At 35.6% G+C, this 17,366-nt stretch overlaps 1 protein-coding gene and 1 pseudogene across 6 annotated transcripts in view; both read right to left on the reverse strand.

The window, feature by feature from the left end:
* Positions 1 to 17,366, reverse strand: part of HPSE2 (heparanase 2 (inactive)) — a 711,059-nt gene that overhangs the window by 538,810 nt on the left and 154,883 nt on the right. The gene's annotated exons all lie outside the window — the stretch shown is intronic.
* Positions 3,195 to 11,594, reverse strand: LOC123380871 (annotated as a pseudogene).

The following is a 17,366-nucleotide window of genomic DNA, read 5'->3' on the forward strand; positions in this document are numbered from 1 at the left end:
GGGTCCATTTCATGAATAGATTTGCCAACTTCTGACTTATATCTTTATCATTATGATGATGATGATGATGATGATGATGATGATGATGATTTAAATTCAAGTTAGTTAACATACAGTGGAGTATGGTTTCAGGAGTAGAATTCAGTGATCCAGTGATTCATCACTTAACAATATAACACCTAGTGCTCTTCCCACCAAGTGCTCTCCTTAATGTTCATCACCCATTTAGTCCATCCACCTCCATCCCCTCCAGCAACCCTGTTTGTTCTCTGTATTTAAGAGTCTCTTATGGTTTGCCTCCCTCTCTGTTTTTATCTTATTTTTCCTTAACTTCCCCTATGTTCATCTGTTTTGTTTCTTAAATTCCACATAGGAGTGAAATCATATGAATTTGTCTTTCTCTGACTGACTTATTTCACTTAGCATAATACACTCTAGTTACATCCATGTTGTTGCAAATGGCAAGATTTCGTTCTTTTTTATTGCCATGTAACATTCCTGTGTGTGTCTGTGTGTGTGTATACCACATCTTCGTAACCCACTCATCAGTCAATGGACATTTGAACTCTTTCTATAATTTCAACAAACAAATCTGACTTATACCCGGTAGAGAGATGCTACCAGGTTAAAAAAAAAGAATCCAGTCTTGGAAAGCCAAAGTCACAATCATTGCATGACTCTGCCAAGGGCCACTCATTCTATTCAACATTCATTCACATTTCTCCAGGTCTGGGCTTGGTACAGAGGATGCATGGTAAACATGGTTCTTGCCTTAGAAGCTCATGGTCTAAGCTAAAGAGAAATATCCTGAGGAAAATTTTATATATGGTCTTATTTATATCTTGGCCTACACTTGAACCAATCACTGTGATAACTTGTTACCACATTTCCACCCTTGAGGTGAGAAAGATGAGGTGTGGATCAGAATGGCAGACAAAGAACACAAGTATGAAGACCGAGTGTTCCACGTAAATGACATTACAGTTTCCCAAAGGAAAAGTAGCATGGTAAAAGAAATACTATAATCAGAAAGAATAAAATAGAATATGTTGGGTAATATACCAGAAACCCTTACGCATGAATTGTACAAATCAGAAAAAAAGACATACGAATTCTATGTGAGGTTTCACAAAGCCACTTATCTGGGAAACTCATCAGGAAAATTATCATTCCCCATTTACTACAACCAAACAAAGGGTAAACAAACATACTCTTCACGGGAATCTTGTAGAAACAACCACCACCACCACCTGGTGATACAGGTTGCTCAGTGATCTGTACTAACAGATCCTCATTTGGCTACTAGTGAGATACAGTGTGCCAATCATTTCCCAGGCCAGTCACAGAAGAGCCATGTAGGCTTGCCACCATGACAAAGTGTCTATTAGCACAACTGTTTTTTTTTAATGAAACATTGTTCTTATTACTCATGCAACATTGATTCAGTCCAGAGACAGAAAATGAAAGAGCCATATAGAATAATTTACCCAATAATGTATTCAGGGCACTCCCTAGTCTGTGCAGAATGGTGCAGAAATCCTCAGGGCACAAGGTTAGGGCTGGCAAAGAGTCTTGAAATTGAGAAAGGAAATCCAAGAGAGTAAAAAGCCACAGAAGAGGGAACTCTCAAAACTATGAATAAATTCTGAGACTAAAATTATAATTTAGGTGTAAAACCTAAGTATAAACTGACCACTGAACTGTGAGACTCCAAAAAGTCTGTGGAAGAGCAATAGCTGGAAAGCTGAAAAGGCTGAGCAAAGGTTTCAGCCTCTGCCCAGTTCAGGGAGAAAGTGTTTTGAGTTTGAATTCTGCTAAGTTAGAGAAGCTTGATAAACATCTAGACTCTCCAATAAAACTGCAGGAAAGAGTAATGCCAAAGAGTAAAGACTATGTCTCACCCTAAGACTAAAAGAAAAACTAAAACAAACCTGCTCTATCAAAGTGTAAAATGAAGCCTACATTAGTTCCAGGTGACCAAAAAATAACTGAACTGTTTGAATTTTTTTTAATGTTTTTATTTATTTTTGAAGGAGAGAGAGGGACAAAGCATGAGCAGGAGAGGGGCAGTGAAAGAGGGAGACACAGAATCCGAAGCAGGCTCCAGGCTCTGAGCTGTCAGTACAGAGCCCGACGCGGGGCTCAAACTCACAAACCACGAGATCATGAGCTGAAGTCGGACGCTTAACTGACTGTGCCACCCAGGCGCCCCTGAACTTTTTTTTAAAAACCATTTTCAAAGAAAGAGAACAACATCCAGATTCTCTACAGTATCAAACATAATGTCCAGACACAATTGAAAACTTACTAGACATGGAAACAGAAAAATGTGACCCATAATTAAAAGAAAAAGTAGTCAACAAAAACTCCAAAATAATGCAGATGTTGGAATTAGCAGACTTTCAAAATTTTACTTACTTACTTACTTACTTACTTTATTTATTTATTTATTTATTTATTTATTTATTTATTTATTTACAGTGTAGTCAACATACAGTATTATATTTGTTTCAGGTGTATAATATAGTGATTTAACAATTCTATACAATACTCATTGTACTCTTAATCCCCTTCACCTATTTCATGCATTCCCCACCCACCTACCCCCTGGCAACCACCTGTTTGTTCTCTATGTTTAAGAGCCTATATTTTATTTGTCTCTCTTTTTCTTGTTTTGTTTCTTAAATTCCACATATGAATGAAATTATATGGTATTTGTCTTTCTCTGGCTAACATACCACTCACTTACCGTTATACCCTCTAGATCTATCCTTGCTATTGCAAATGACAAGATTTCATTTTTTATGGCTGTGTAATGTTCCATTATATATATATATATTCCATATATATATACACATATATATGTAAATATTCCATATATATGTACACACACACACACACACACACACACACACCACATCATCTTTATCCATTCATCTATCAATGGACACTTGGGTAGCTTCCATATCTTGGCTATAGCAAATAATGGTACAATAAACATACAGGTGCATGTATGTTTTTACATTAGTGTTCTCATACTCTTTGGGTAAAGACCCAGTAGTGGAATTACTGGATCATATAATTCTATTTTTAACTTTTTGAGGAACCTCTATACTGTTTGCAGACAAGTACTTTATTTTTTTTAATTTTAATTATTTTAGAAAGAAAGCATGCATGCAAGTAGGGGAGAGGAGCAGATGGAGAGAGAGAGAGAATCTCAAACAGGCTCTATGCTCACTCAGCGTGGAGCCTGATCTGGATGGAGCTCAATCCCATGACCGTGGAATCATGACTTGAGCTGAAACTAAGAGTTGGACACGCAACTGACTGAGTCGTCCAGGCACCATACAAATAAATACTTTAAAGTTGCTATTATAAATATAATCAAGCCTAGAGGAAAAGATGCTCATAATGGATGATAATATGGAACATCTAAGCAGAAAAATAGAAACTATGAAAAAGAACCAAACAAAAACTCTAGAAATGAACACTGCAATACCTGAAATAAAAAATTCAATAGATAGGCTTAGCAAAAGATTAAAGCCATTCCCTCTCTCCCTGAGAAAATCACAAGTTTGAAAAGTTCTTTGGCTAAAGAGAAATTACATTAGATGAAACTTCATACACACAAAGAGAAATAAAGGGAAGTGGACGTGGTAAATACGTAGATAATCTTAACAGATGATATTTTGCATATTATATTAATTTCTTGAAAAAAACCCTGATTGTATATAGTTAACACTACTAAACTATAAACTTAAAAATAACTAAGATGATAAATTTTGTATGTTTTTTACCACAATAAAAAATGACTCACTATTTAATGAAAAACATATGATATTGTATCATGTGGATTATAATATTCATAGATATAAAAAATATAAAACAATATCACAAAGGATGGGGGGCTAAGTAGAATTATAGTGTTATAAAAATTTTTATTGGAAATAGTACTATTTTAACTCTAAGTAGAATGCGGCAAGTTAAAGATCAATATTTACTGCAATCTTTAGTGATCTTTAGTACAACTTCTTAAAAATAATATGTAAGTTATATCCAGAAAGTCATTAAAATAATTAAAACAAAACATTAAAAAATTTTATTAACCCAAAAGAAAACATGAAAGGAGAAAAAAAGGAGTGGGAAAAAGGCAGGACAAATAGAAAGCAAATAGCAAAATGGTAGACTTGGATTTCCACTTCCACCTATGTTGAAGTAACCGGTACTAAATCAGCCCTCCTGAAATAAATAACTACAAATCCGAACAAACCACGTGAGGCAACTTTTTCAGGCACGTGACTGTAATCCTTGAGAAAAAGGAAACTCATGAGGTGAATCCCATGATCACCCAGCTCCCTAATGATACAATTTCCCAACTACAAAGAAGAGAGCTAGAGCCTGAGTTGGTTGAAGTGATCCCACTGATCTGAGAAGGCAGAAATCAGAGTTCAGCTTGGCTGAAGTAGCTGTAATCTATGAGGCAAGACAACAGAGAAAAGGTGGCTGTACAGAGAAGGCTACAGGAGTCCTTGTGGGAGGTCCTGTATAAGTACCTGAGGACTATATATGGCTATATATGTTCAGAGTTAAGACCATGAAAGTTTACCAGGTAGCAGTTATGATAGAGTTGAGAGGAAAACAGAGATATTAGAGAATAAGCACTGCTAGAGGAAAGAGCATAGTTCTTGGCCCTTTCAGAGTGGAGAGATTCTATTAATACTTTGATAAATCTGAGGCATTCAGCTGAGACAGTAGAAGGTCATACCATAAGAGTAAGGACCAAGCTTTAGTGTAAGACCTACTCTATATCCACCCTAACAAAGTATGAAATCGAGTTTTAATAATACCCACAAGGGAGATGGAGTTTGAAAGTTAAGTCCTGACAAGCTAGAGGAGCTTGAGAAACATCCTGGACTTTCCACAGATCTGAAGAAAGCATAAAACAAAGTCTACAAAAGTTTAAGGTGACCAGCCAATAACTGCCTATTAAAATTAAAATCAATACCATTCAGAGAAAGACAACAGAATACAGACACTCTACACTATTTTTAATCACAATATCAGTATTCATTTAAAAAATCACCATAGTCAAAAATAAATAAACAACCAAAAATTAAAATAAGTTAATAGAAACTAGATCAGAAATGGCCCAGATGTTGGATTTAGCAAAAGACTCTAATGCACCTATTAGCACCTATTAGCAAAGACTTTAAAGCACCTATTATAAACACATAGAGAATTAAAAGACAATATAGTTTTAATGACTAATAACACATAAGGCACCTTAGTGGAGAAATGGAGAGAGGAAGAGACAGAGAGACAGAGAGATACCAAGAAGAAATTTTAGAATGGAAATAAAAAATTCACAAGGGCTTAAGGGAAAACTGGAAAAGAAAGAGAAATAAACTTAAAGGCATGTTTTTAAAATCCAGTTAAAGAAGAGAACAAAGAAATTACTAAAAAAAATTAATAGAGCCTTCAGGATCTTTAGGACAGTATGAAATGATCAAACATATAACTGAGTCCTAGAGATTGGGGCAGATAAAATATTTGAAGAGAATAGCCCAAAACTTGACAATTTTGATGAAAAGTATTAACTGTAAATCTAAAAACCAGGAGGTTGAAAACTTACATAGTGAATTCTCTGAAGGGAAAACTAAAATTAGAAATAAAAAGTGAGATATCTAGAAAATCTCCTATTATAGGGAAATTAAATCTTTTCTAAACAGCCAATGGTCAAGGAAAAATCACTAGAGAAATTAAAAATACTTCAAATTAAAAAATTACTTAGCAAAATTTGTGGAACACAAACCAAATAATGTTTAAAGGAGGAATGTAGTTTTAAATTCACACATTAGAGAAAATAGAAAGATTTAATATCAATTATCTAAGTTCCTACCTTAAGAATCTAGAAAAAAAAGAGGAGCAAATTAAATCCAAAGTAAGTCAAAAGAAAGGAATAATAAAGATCAGAGTATATATCAGCAAATAGAGAAAATTAACAAAGCCAAAGTTTTTCAAAGTATTAATAAAATTAATAAGCACCTAACAATAACAAAGAAAAAAGAAGAAAATCACAAGTTAACAATATCAAGAATAAGAGAGAGGCATCACTACAGATCCCACAGACATTAAAAGGATACTAATGTAATACTACGAAGAGCTTTATTGTAATAAATTCAACAACTTAAATAAAATGGGCAGAATCTTTTTTTAAAAAAGACTTAAAAATTTATGAAGAAATACAAAATCTGAATAGCCCTATATCTATCAAAGAAATTATAATAAAAATTTTGCATAAATAAAACTCCATGTCCACCGGGGTTCACTAGAAATTTCTATCAACCTTTAAGGAAGACTTAATGTTATACAAACTTGGAACATAAAAGGGAAAAGAATGTTTCCACTTAATTTTTATAACCCAGCTTAACCCTGAGACCAAAATCTGACAAGGATATTACAAAAAAAGAAACCTACAGACCAATATGTCAAAGACTCAACTGTATTAATTAAGGGGAAAAGACAGTGTTTTCAACAAATGTTGCCAGAATAAATGAATAAACATATGAAAAAAATGAATATTAATATTCCTTGACACAATTATTTTTTTTCCTTGACACAATTAATTAATGTGAAATGGACCACAGACCTCAATGTAAAAGCAAAACCATAAAATGTCTAGAAGAAAACATGAAAGAAATTTTTTGTGGCCTTGAGAGTTAACAAAGATTTCTTAGATAGAACACCAAGAACACTGACCATAAAATTTTTTTTTGATAAACTGGACTTACCATATTTAAAACTTTCTGCTCTGTAAAACTGACTAAAAGTTAGAAGTTCACTAACAGGAGAAAATGTAAACAGATTGTGGGATAGTCATACAATGAAAAACAACTCAGAATTTTTAAATTTTATTCATTATTTATTTTTTGAAATGGATCAGTTATTTCATTAAGTTCTTGGTAAGAAATGCAGAACACCAATTTGTGAGGATAAATTCCATTTGTGAGAGAAAACACAGAGCAGAAGTGGCTCTGAGGCTGAGAAACAGCTTTGATTTTTGGCAGAATTTGTGAATCCACAGCTTTCTGGTCAACCTTGCACTGCTCTGTAATCTCGTATTTCTCCTTCTCTGTGTCAAAGATCTCACCTTCCTGGTGTCTGGGTTTGCATAGCTTCTTATTCTTGAAGTAAGCATTAGTGAGATGTTTTGGGATTTTTGCACTAATGATATCAATTTTCGTGTAGGTGGCAACAACAAATTGGTGTGTTCTATGCAGAGGAACTCAACTAAGGGACATAGAGATCTGGTCACAAACAGCAAGCCACTGTTCAGTTGCTTCAGGAAAATCACCCTCTTGCCTCTGTGGCACCCAGTGAGGATGATCAAAATGGTCCCAGAAATGATGCTATCTCACAGTTTTCTCACATGCTGAAAGGTCTTTTGCTTGGCTCAACAGCTTTTGAGGCACATCTTCAGTAGGAAAATACCTAGACATTCTGCAAAGTTTAACCACTCAAGTATCACCATTCTTGTCACCACCAACTAGTTTTTTGACTATAGCAAGAACCTTCTCCTTCTGTTTCTTTTCAACCCTAGATTTAGCTGCTGAATACTTCCTCTTGTACATGGCCTTTTTGGAATATATAGCTGATGGGGAGTATTCACCAATTCCTCTGACTACGTCAGAGTTTCAGCTAGAATGGGGCCTCCCCTTCTTGGGCATTTTAGCCCTGAGATTACCCTTCTTAACCTTGCCACCAGGATCAGCTTTCTTGGCTTCAAGTTTCTTCTCCTTACTATCAGGCTTCTTGGCTTTTTCATCCACCATCTTGCAAGATGGGAAAGAATAAAAAAAATTTTTTAATGAACTACTGATAACACATAACTAAGATGAGCACTGGAATCATTATGCTAAACTTAAAAAGCTAGACACAAAACAATATATATGAAGTTTAAGAACAGGCAAAATAATCTATGGTGATAGAAATCTGAACAGTAGTTGCTTTGCAAGATGTGATGGACCAGAAAGGGACCTATTGTAAGGGACTTTGTGGATGATGGAAATGTTCTAGATCATGTTTAAGGTGATGGTTACATAGATGCATACTTTTATCAAAAGCAACCAAACTGTACACTTCAGATATTTGCAATTTTATGACATATAAATTTTATTCACATTTTAAAGTAACAATATGGGGGGGAGGAATTTTAGTTCCTACCAAAAGGCACCTAGATTTCAAAAGGCACCAAGTACCAAGTAAAATATAACTCAAATGACCCATACACCTTACATGAATCCAATTATAGACTCTTAACACAGCTAAAATGAAAGGTTTCAAAGTTTACTCACCTAATATTCTACAGATTAGAAAAGGCATACTCACTACAAAAAGACACAACAAGAACAGCAGGTAGCAACAGCATGGAGTGTCATCTGTTACCTGCTTCTTCACCTCCCATAGTGTTCAACTTCTAAGGAAAATCCACCTGAACCCTCTGGAGACCAAAAGATGCCTATAAGCTTTCAGGCCTTGCCACCATAAGCTAGAAACAACTCCAGACAAAACTTATCATCAAAACAATAGCCAGGGCCAACCCAAAAGCAATCAGTTCTTTGGTAGCCCTATCAAGGTCATTCAAGTCAGTGAGACTAACCTTTCTCAACATTAACCCAGGATTCTAATCAAGCTGACATGGAGATGAACTTATTTTGTCCAGCTGGCTACAAAAACACATGCATGAAATCTTTCTTGCTCACCCTCATGCTAGCCTTTCCCTCTCCTCTTCCTGTTTCTTTTCTTTTTCACACATGCACAAACAGTCACGTCGTCATATGAGACAAGTGAACACTGACTCTTATGGGTAAAAAACAGATGTTTTCCAATTATCCTTCACAAAACCATATTTTATATCGGGTTCTTCTATGGATTTATAGCCAATGAAGAGATGTTACTACATTAGCTCATGGAGGGGGATGATAAAAACTGGAAAGGAAGAGTCAGACAAGGCAAAGAGAAGCTATCCAGAAGGCTGCAATTGGAGAAGCATGACAAATGGGCAGCACAGTTTTAGAGGGTTCCGGCAGAAAGGCAGATTGCCTGACTGGGAGAGATTCTCCACAGCTGGAGCATCGCACACACCATCTGGAATTTTTTAAATCTGCTTTCCCCAGGTGATCTGATTCTCAGAGTGCCAGTGGAGATGAGAAAAGAAGTAATTGTATAGCTCAGAACAGCTCCAAATGCTCCCCAAATTAGTTAATGAAATCTTGTTTGAATCAGTTTCAGCTTCTCCTCCAAATTGAGCCTCTAGTTTTGTGTTGTTGTTTCCTCAAAAAAAAAAAAAAATTGAATGGTAGGAGTTTAACCCCTAAAGGTTTTCTGTACAGTGGAACAAAACAGGATTCCCAGCACAATGGGCAAAAATGGTGCTCCAACTGTCAGTTCTGGCCCCAATTTCTCAATACAGGCCAACAAAGCTTCATTTTCAGTCTCACTCCTCTTGACTGGTCTTAGCACTACTTTTAGCTGTTGCCAAATGGAGAGCATACATACTGAGGTCCCCAGTTTTCTTCCCCAGATGGTCTAAACTTCAGAATTAAAATAAAGGAAAATGCAATTTTAAAAATTAAGAGCAACCACAAACTAAACTGTCATAAAAATGAAAGACCTTCATTTTCTTTTTCTCACAATATATATGTCCCTGTGAATGTGGAGGTGGGGAACAGTGGGGGAGTATATGCAAGAGAAAAAGTGATAGAGCTTACTGGGGAATAGAAGGGGTCAGGGAAGGAATAAAAAAGTAGCAGGAAAGGAATTCTGCCTCTATCCTCATTTCTGTCTCCAGCTGACTTTTTTTTTTTTTTTTGGTCTCTTATCTTGTACCAAAAGTATAAAGCAAACTTTTTCTACAAATGGCCAGATAAAAACTTGGCAACTATTTTATTTTAGGCTTTATGGGCCATGCGGGTTGGGTCACAAATACTCAACTCTGCCATTCTAGCAAAAAAAAACAACCATAGACAATAAATAAATGAACGAACATGGCTTTGTTCCAATTATTGGATAATGAAATTTAGATTTCAAATACATCTCATATGTCATGAAATATTATTATTGTGGTTTTTAAGAACCATTTAAAATGTAAAAACCATTCTTTGCTTAAAAATCATGGTCAAAAACAGCAGGCCATATTTGGCCCATGGGCCACAGTTTGCCAATCCCTGTATAATACCAATGAACAGCACCTCTAATAAAGGTTCAGTTCCAGAACTACACAATAACCACAGCAGGAGTCTCACATAATTCCTTACTCAGGAAGAACTCAGAGTAGAGATTTTCAAACTTGAAGTGTTCCATTATACCATGAGGAACTGTGGCGAACTTTTCATTCTCAGGATCACAGACGTCTAGGGGTGTAAATACATGTGTGTTAAAATAAATTCCTTCCCACTTTTAAACTTACAAAATTGTCCTTCATCTATTCTTTTTATGAATCTTCTTCACTCTTGTTGGCAAGAAAGGGTAGACTCTTGATGACCATAAACGTTTTCAAGTATCTACTAGTACTTTACTTTGGTGATGATATAGATTAATATAGACAGCAGTACATTTCTTTTCTCTTTCTACCCCTGCCTTTTTTTTAAATGAAAACACTAATATGTCCACCAAACAAATTAGCATCTCTATGTTAGCAGACTATTTGCTGGGAACAACAAACTCATATGTCATTTTCAAAGAGGAAAAAGAATTGGGTGCAAAAAGCAAGACCAGCTTATAACTTGTAAGTTTGGGCATGGAACTTTTCACAAGAGTTTTCACTGAAGGGACCCTTCCTACACAAAGGTACCAAGCCAGGAGCTGGTGCTACAGATATGGTCCTGCCCTCAAAAAACTTACAGTCTAGTTGTAGAGACATAAGAGGCCCAAAGAAGAGTAATATAATAACCACAAACACTTTAAATATTTTAATATATATTAAAATGTACAGCAATATAGAATCCCACACAGATATACTAAAAATGAAAGCTTAGAGAAATTGTATGAGAAAAATTCCAACTCAAAAACATGTTGGAAAATTTTTTCCTGCCTAGCAAAAACGAAATTAGAAAAATACCCCAAAATAATAAAGTGTATGTCCCTTACCTACTCCCCCCCAAAAAACCTACGGATAATAAATAAGGATCATCTTAAGAGCAAAAGACACTTACTACAACTATAGTAAAGCATAAGAAATAGAGCACAAAAGATATACTAAAATGATAATATGGACATAAATAAATGTCCTTGTGGCATATATTGGGAGATATATTCTTATGTTTAAAGTCAACAGTGAATTTAGAAGTTTGAGCTAGTAGTGTTAAAATTCTACAGAAAATGCAAACGTGGTAGAAATGCAAACTAGTATAGCCACTGTGGAAAACAGTATGGAGGTTTCTCAAAAAGTTAAAAATAGAACTACCCGACGATCCAGTACTTGCACTATTGAGTATTTACCCCCAAAATACAAAAACACTAATTCAAAGGGATACATGCATTTCTACTTTTACAGCAGTATTATTTACAATAGCCAAATTATGGAAACAGCCCAAGTGTTCACTGATACATAAATGGATAAAGAAGATGTGGTATTATATATAGTGGAATATTGCTCAGCTATTAAAAAAATGAAATCTTGCCATTTGCAACAACATGGACAAATTAAAGAGTTTCATGCTAAGCTAAATAAGTCAGTCAGAGAAAGACAAATACCATATGATTTCACTCATACACGGAATTCAAGAAAGAAAACAAATGAGCAAAGGGGAAAAAAGAGGGACAGACAAACCAAGAAACAGACTCTGTTTTTTCAATATTCACTGTTTATTTTGTTAGAAGTATTTATAGTGGATCTCACTTAATTTAATAGACGTTGAAACACCTACTTATTTTGTGAGATCCTTTGGTTATAAATTTGTAATCCTCCTTGTGGTGGTTGTGTGTGAAAAAGACTCTTAACTATAGAGAACAAACTGATGGTTACCAGAGAGGAAGTGAGAGAGAGATGGATGAAATAGGTGATGGGGATTAAAGAGTACACTTATCATGAAAAAAATAAAATAGAATAAAATAAAATAAAATAAAATAAAATAAAATAAAATAAAATAAAATAAAATAAAATGAATGGATGTACAAACCATGTTGAAATATATGTAGAAAATTGTTTAAAGAAGCAAACAATAAAGATGTTTCTGAAAGTGGGGGGAAAAAAAAGAAAGAAAGAAAATGCCAACATGAGCAACAGCAAAGAACTCAAGGAAACTAAGTATCTGGTGACAGGTACACAAGACAAATAATCCAGGAACTCAGAGAAGGCTGAGGACTGGAGCAGTGATTTACAGAATACAGTTACACAGAGAGCCCTTCAGAAAAGAAACCCAGATGTTGAGAGGAAGGGGTGGCACACCACAGACGGTGATGATGGGAGTGAACTTGGGCAGGAAAGAAAGCTGCCTGCCCCACAGCAAAAGGAGTCAATCCATTGGAAAATAATGCAAAACAAACAAACAAAATAATGCCAGACCCAGACAGCAGGGGAAAACCAAACCTCAAGATAATCTAACATCTCTTCTATATAATCTACCTGTGACAATAATCAATGAGCATTTGAATCATAAAGTTATTTTGAGATTATCTAATCCTATGCATTAGTTTTATAGATAAATCTTCAACCCAGAAGGGAACTATCTTACACAAGGTCACATAATGAGTTGGTGACAGGTATAGACTTAGTCTGGACTCCCAGATAGTCCAATATGCTGTCCATTGCACTACACTGCCTCCATACCAAGTCCTCAAGTGAGTTGTCCATTCTGTTACTCTCTCAGGACTTTCTTGCAAGTTGCTTTCAGTATTTGAACTTACAACTGTAGGCCTGTAAATTCAATGCTTAGGAGAATAAAAGTAACTGGGTTTTATTGTTGTTTGTTTTTTATCATTATAGCCTTTCCATTACTGATTATATAGGCTTGAGCAAGTTACTTTACCCTCTAAACTTCAGGTTTTACATCTAGAAGATAATAGTGCCTCACACAAAGGACTATGGTAAAGATTAAGTAACATTTTACATATAAAGCATGTAGTATATGTCCCAGAATATAATAAACAAGTGTTTGCTACTGTTAAAGAAAATATTCTCTCTCTCTCTTATTTATGCCCATGAGAAGCAGCACAGCCTAGTGGTTAGGACAGTAAAGAGCATAGACTCTGGATGCCCTGCTATACCACTTCCTAACTGTGTGAGCTTGGGAAAATTAATTAAACTCTCTGTGTCTCACATTCCCTATCTTTAAATAGGGTTGTTGTAAAGATTAAGTGGGATATTGTATGCAAACAATATCTTAAAAAAATAGAAATGCTTTAATAGGAGCATTTGTTAATTGAAAATTTTAACCTATAGAAACTTGCATCCGCTGAGAAGTACAAGAGAAAATTTTGGCTTTTCCCCATGGTTAGGTATGAGATAGTGACAATATATGCTTATAATAAGCTTGTGGTGGTCTTGGAGGGGGAGAGGAGAATGGGCCACCAAAATCCCTATGATGATGTTTTCTGTGCATAATTAAACTGCTTGTAACTAGTTCTTTCCAGTCAAAGAGAAGAATGAAATGTACCACCCTTCCAACCTACCCCTACTTTCTCACAGATATTTGGTATGTAGTAGCTGAATTTTCTCATTAAATATTTTGAGGGCATTTTTATTTTTACTTTTTTATGTTTATTTATTTTTGAGAGAGAGAGAGACAGACAGACAGACAGAATGTGAGTGGGAGAAGGGCAAAGACACACACACACACACACACACACACACACACACACACACACACAGAATCCAAAGCAGGCTCCAGGCTCTGAGCTGTCAGCAAAGAGTCTGATGCGGGGCTCAAACTCATGAACCGTGAGATCATGACCTGAGCTGAAGTCAGATACTTAACCAACTGAGACACTCAGGTGCCCCTTGAAGGAATTTTTAAATAAAGTTTTTTCTGCTGCATTTTCCCCAACTCTCCATGTCTCTGTTATCCACAGGTACAAAGGCCTAGGAGCCCAGTATCAGCACGATGGCCTTCAACTAAAGCCAAAATCCTAAATCTGGAACTGGGAGATCCACTGAGATTACAGCCAGTAATCTGTCCATAGGCATAGCCAATGGTCAGAGCCAGCAGTCATGAAGTAAGCAAAATTAATATCCAAGACCTAAGCCAAGAGCCATAAAACAAAGTTGGCAGGGAGAGGCGAGGAAGGGAAATGGGTGTCAAAGCTAAGCCAAAGGAGTTACAAACACCTCATATTACCAGAACCACCTAGAGTCCATTGCAAACTGTTACTGCTGCTTTAGGCACAGTCTCCTTAAAGACCACTGACCAATGGCTGAGCCATAAGGAACAGTCAGTTTGGAAGGGAACATTCTTAGTTCTGTGGCTCCTTAGTCAATTCTCCTATTTTCTAGTTTCCCTTATCATGGTGCTATTTCTAGCAATGTAGGCTTAGACGTGAATCTCTTCCTTCTTGGGCCAGTAATTTAAGCTCTGTGAACCCCAGCTAGCTCATCTGCACAACGATAATAGTAATTTTTATCTTCATAGATTTGGTTTAAAGATTGCATGGGAATACATGTGAAAATCTTGAAGATTTGACAAAATACAAGTGAAGCTTTTGTAAGACACACTATAAACAAAGTTAAAAGATAAATGTTAATATCCCTAATAATTCAAAAATCAGGATGAAAAATATAAATAACACACACAGAAAAAATGGCAAGGAATTAAAAGGTAATTCACAGAAAAAATACAATTTGCTCAACCACACTGGGGATCAGGGCACTGCAAACTAAAGAGGGAGGTACCACCTTTCAGTTTGGCAAGAATTAAAGGGACTAATAATACCCATGTTGGCAAGGATATGGGCAAAAGGATACTCCTATAACACAGTTGGAGGAAATAGAAAGCTTTTAGGTAGGCAATTTGCCTGTAACATTTAAAACGTGACTTTTTATTCCATCGATTCTACTGCTAGTAAACTATCAATCAGAAATACTATCATAAATTCATAAAAATATATGTACGGGATATGCATTAAAATAACTAAGTTGCATATATATGTGTGCCTATATATAGATATTTTATATTTATACTGGCTAAAAAGAAAACCACAGGTCCAAAATGGCATCAGTTAGGCTGTCATAATACCACAGCTTAATACCTAATCTAGTTGCAGTTTCAACATCCTCCAGAAATTTGTCTTTTTTTAATTTTTTAAAAATATTTATTTTTGAGAGACAGAGACAGAGCACGAGCAGGGGAAGGGCAGAGAGAGAGAGGGAGACACAGAATCCGAAGCAAGATCCAGGCTCTGAGCTGTCAGTACAGAGCCCAATGTGGGGCTCGAAGCCACGAACTCTAAGATCATGACCTGAGCCAAAGTCAGTCACTTAACCGACTGAGCCACCCAGGCACCCACCGCCCCCTCACCGAAATGTAAGTCTTAACAGGTCAGTCAGAATTTTTCTGATCAGTGCCAATGAGGTTATTTGACCACCTACTTTCCCCTCTAAGGGAAAGTGACCTTGCCTGGAACAATCCTTTTCATTTGCTAATAACTTTCTTACCCCACCCTCATTTCTATAAAAATTTTTCATTTTGTGCAACTCTTGGAGCTCCCCTCTACTTGCTAGATGGGATGCTGCCGATTCTTGAATCATTTAATAAAACCAATTAGATCTTCAAATTTACTCACCTGAATTTTGTTTTTTAACATAACGTTGCTATAAATGTTACATACACACACATAAATATGTTTATATGTGAAGAGAAAAGGTCTGGAAGCTTATACAGCTGTTAATGGTATCAATTCCAGGGAAGTGGGGTTAGAGAACATGGGGAGGAGGGGCCTTATATTTTATATACATTTATAATGTATTAAATATGTACATAGCATAGAATTTTCTCCAATAGAATGAAATTCTTTCATAATCTTTAAAGAAAAAAAAGAAAATGTTTTGCAGATTATAAAGCAAAGCACAGGTGTTATTTTTCTTTTTTTTAAATTTTTTTTAATTACATTTATTTATTTTTGAGAGACAAAGTGAGACAGAGTGCAAGCAGGGGAGGGGCAGAGAGAGAAGGAGACCACAGAATCCAAAGCAGGCTCCAGGCTCTGAGCAAGCATTCAGCACAGAGCCCAACGTGGGGCTCGAACCCACGAGCCATGAGATCATGACTTGAGCTGAAGTCAAACACTTAACCAACTGAGCCACCCAGGTGCCCCAGGGTGTTATTTTTCTTAAATATACCTTATCAACCAAAAGAAATTTAGGATGACATACAGATGTGAAGTGTTATTCTTTATTACCAGAATTTCTTACTTAAAATTATTTTTAAGTCGAGAAAAAAAAATTGTGTCAAGTCTTCCATATACATAAAAATACAGTAATTCTAGGTTTAAGGTATAGAATTATAGCTCTAGAAAATTTCCTTGTAAACTTTATCAAGTCTAGTTACCCTTTTTAACTGTTATTCTCATGCTTAAAGCATATTATAGACATTAATACTATTCTTAAGACATGACACCATCACTACCTACTTGTCCTCTGAAGTAATTACCCCAAACTAAAATTTCCTTCTTTTTATATCTTCCCCTTTTCTCAGTTTATTAAATCATTCTAAATTTGAACATATTTCTCTCAGGTACAACAAGATCACCAGCTCAATTTTGTGAGATAAGCAAATTAGACACAATTGCTTTCCATTTCATCATTCAAGGTAACATAAAAATGTTACAAGTTCATCAAAAAACAAGAATTCCAATAAACCATGTTAAGTTCAGAGGCAAATAGAGTTTTTTTGTTTGTTTGTTTGTTTGTTTGTTTTTTTGCCCTTTTCTGTTCCTGGTTCTCCTTTAGTACTGCCTCCCAAATTATCCCAAGCACCCTCCCAACAAAGCCTGCTTTCTGGAAAGGATCTGAAAAGTAAATTCATGAGTAAAAAACATACAAATAAATAAAGCTATAACTGTTAAATTTCAGAAATTGATTTTTAAAATTACACATGAGTACCCAATATTGCCAGGTACTATATATGATATGAACCAAATTGATGGGCCCTACCCTCAGAAAACACGGAAGAACAGATAAATAAACAAGTAGTTAGACTAAAGTGTGGTTTGCTATGATAGAGTTAAGACACAGTGTTATAAGAGGGAAGGTCTAACCAAGTGCAAAGGGTCAGAGAATTCTAGAAGAAATATCTAGGCCAAGGAGTAAAGAGTGAACATCAACTAGACAAAGGTACATGGGAAGAAGAATGAAGGCATGAAGAATGCCTTCC

This window comes from Felis catus, chromosome D2, assembly GCF_018350175.1.
Source record: "Felis catus isolate Fca126 chromosome D2, F.catus_Fca126_mat1.0, whole genome shotgun sequence".
NCBI lineage: Eukaryota > Metazoa > Chordata > Mammalia > Carnivora > Felidae > Felis > Felis catus.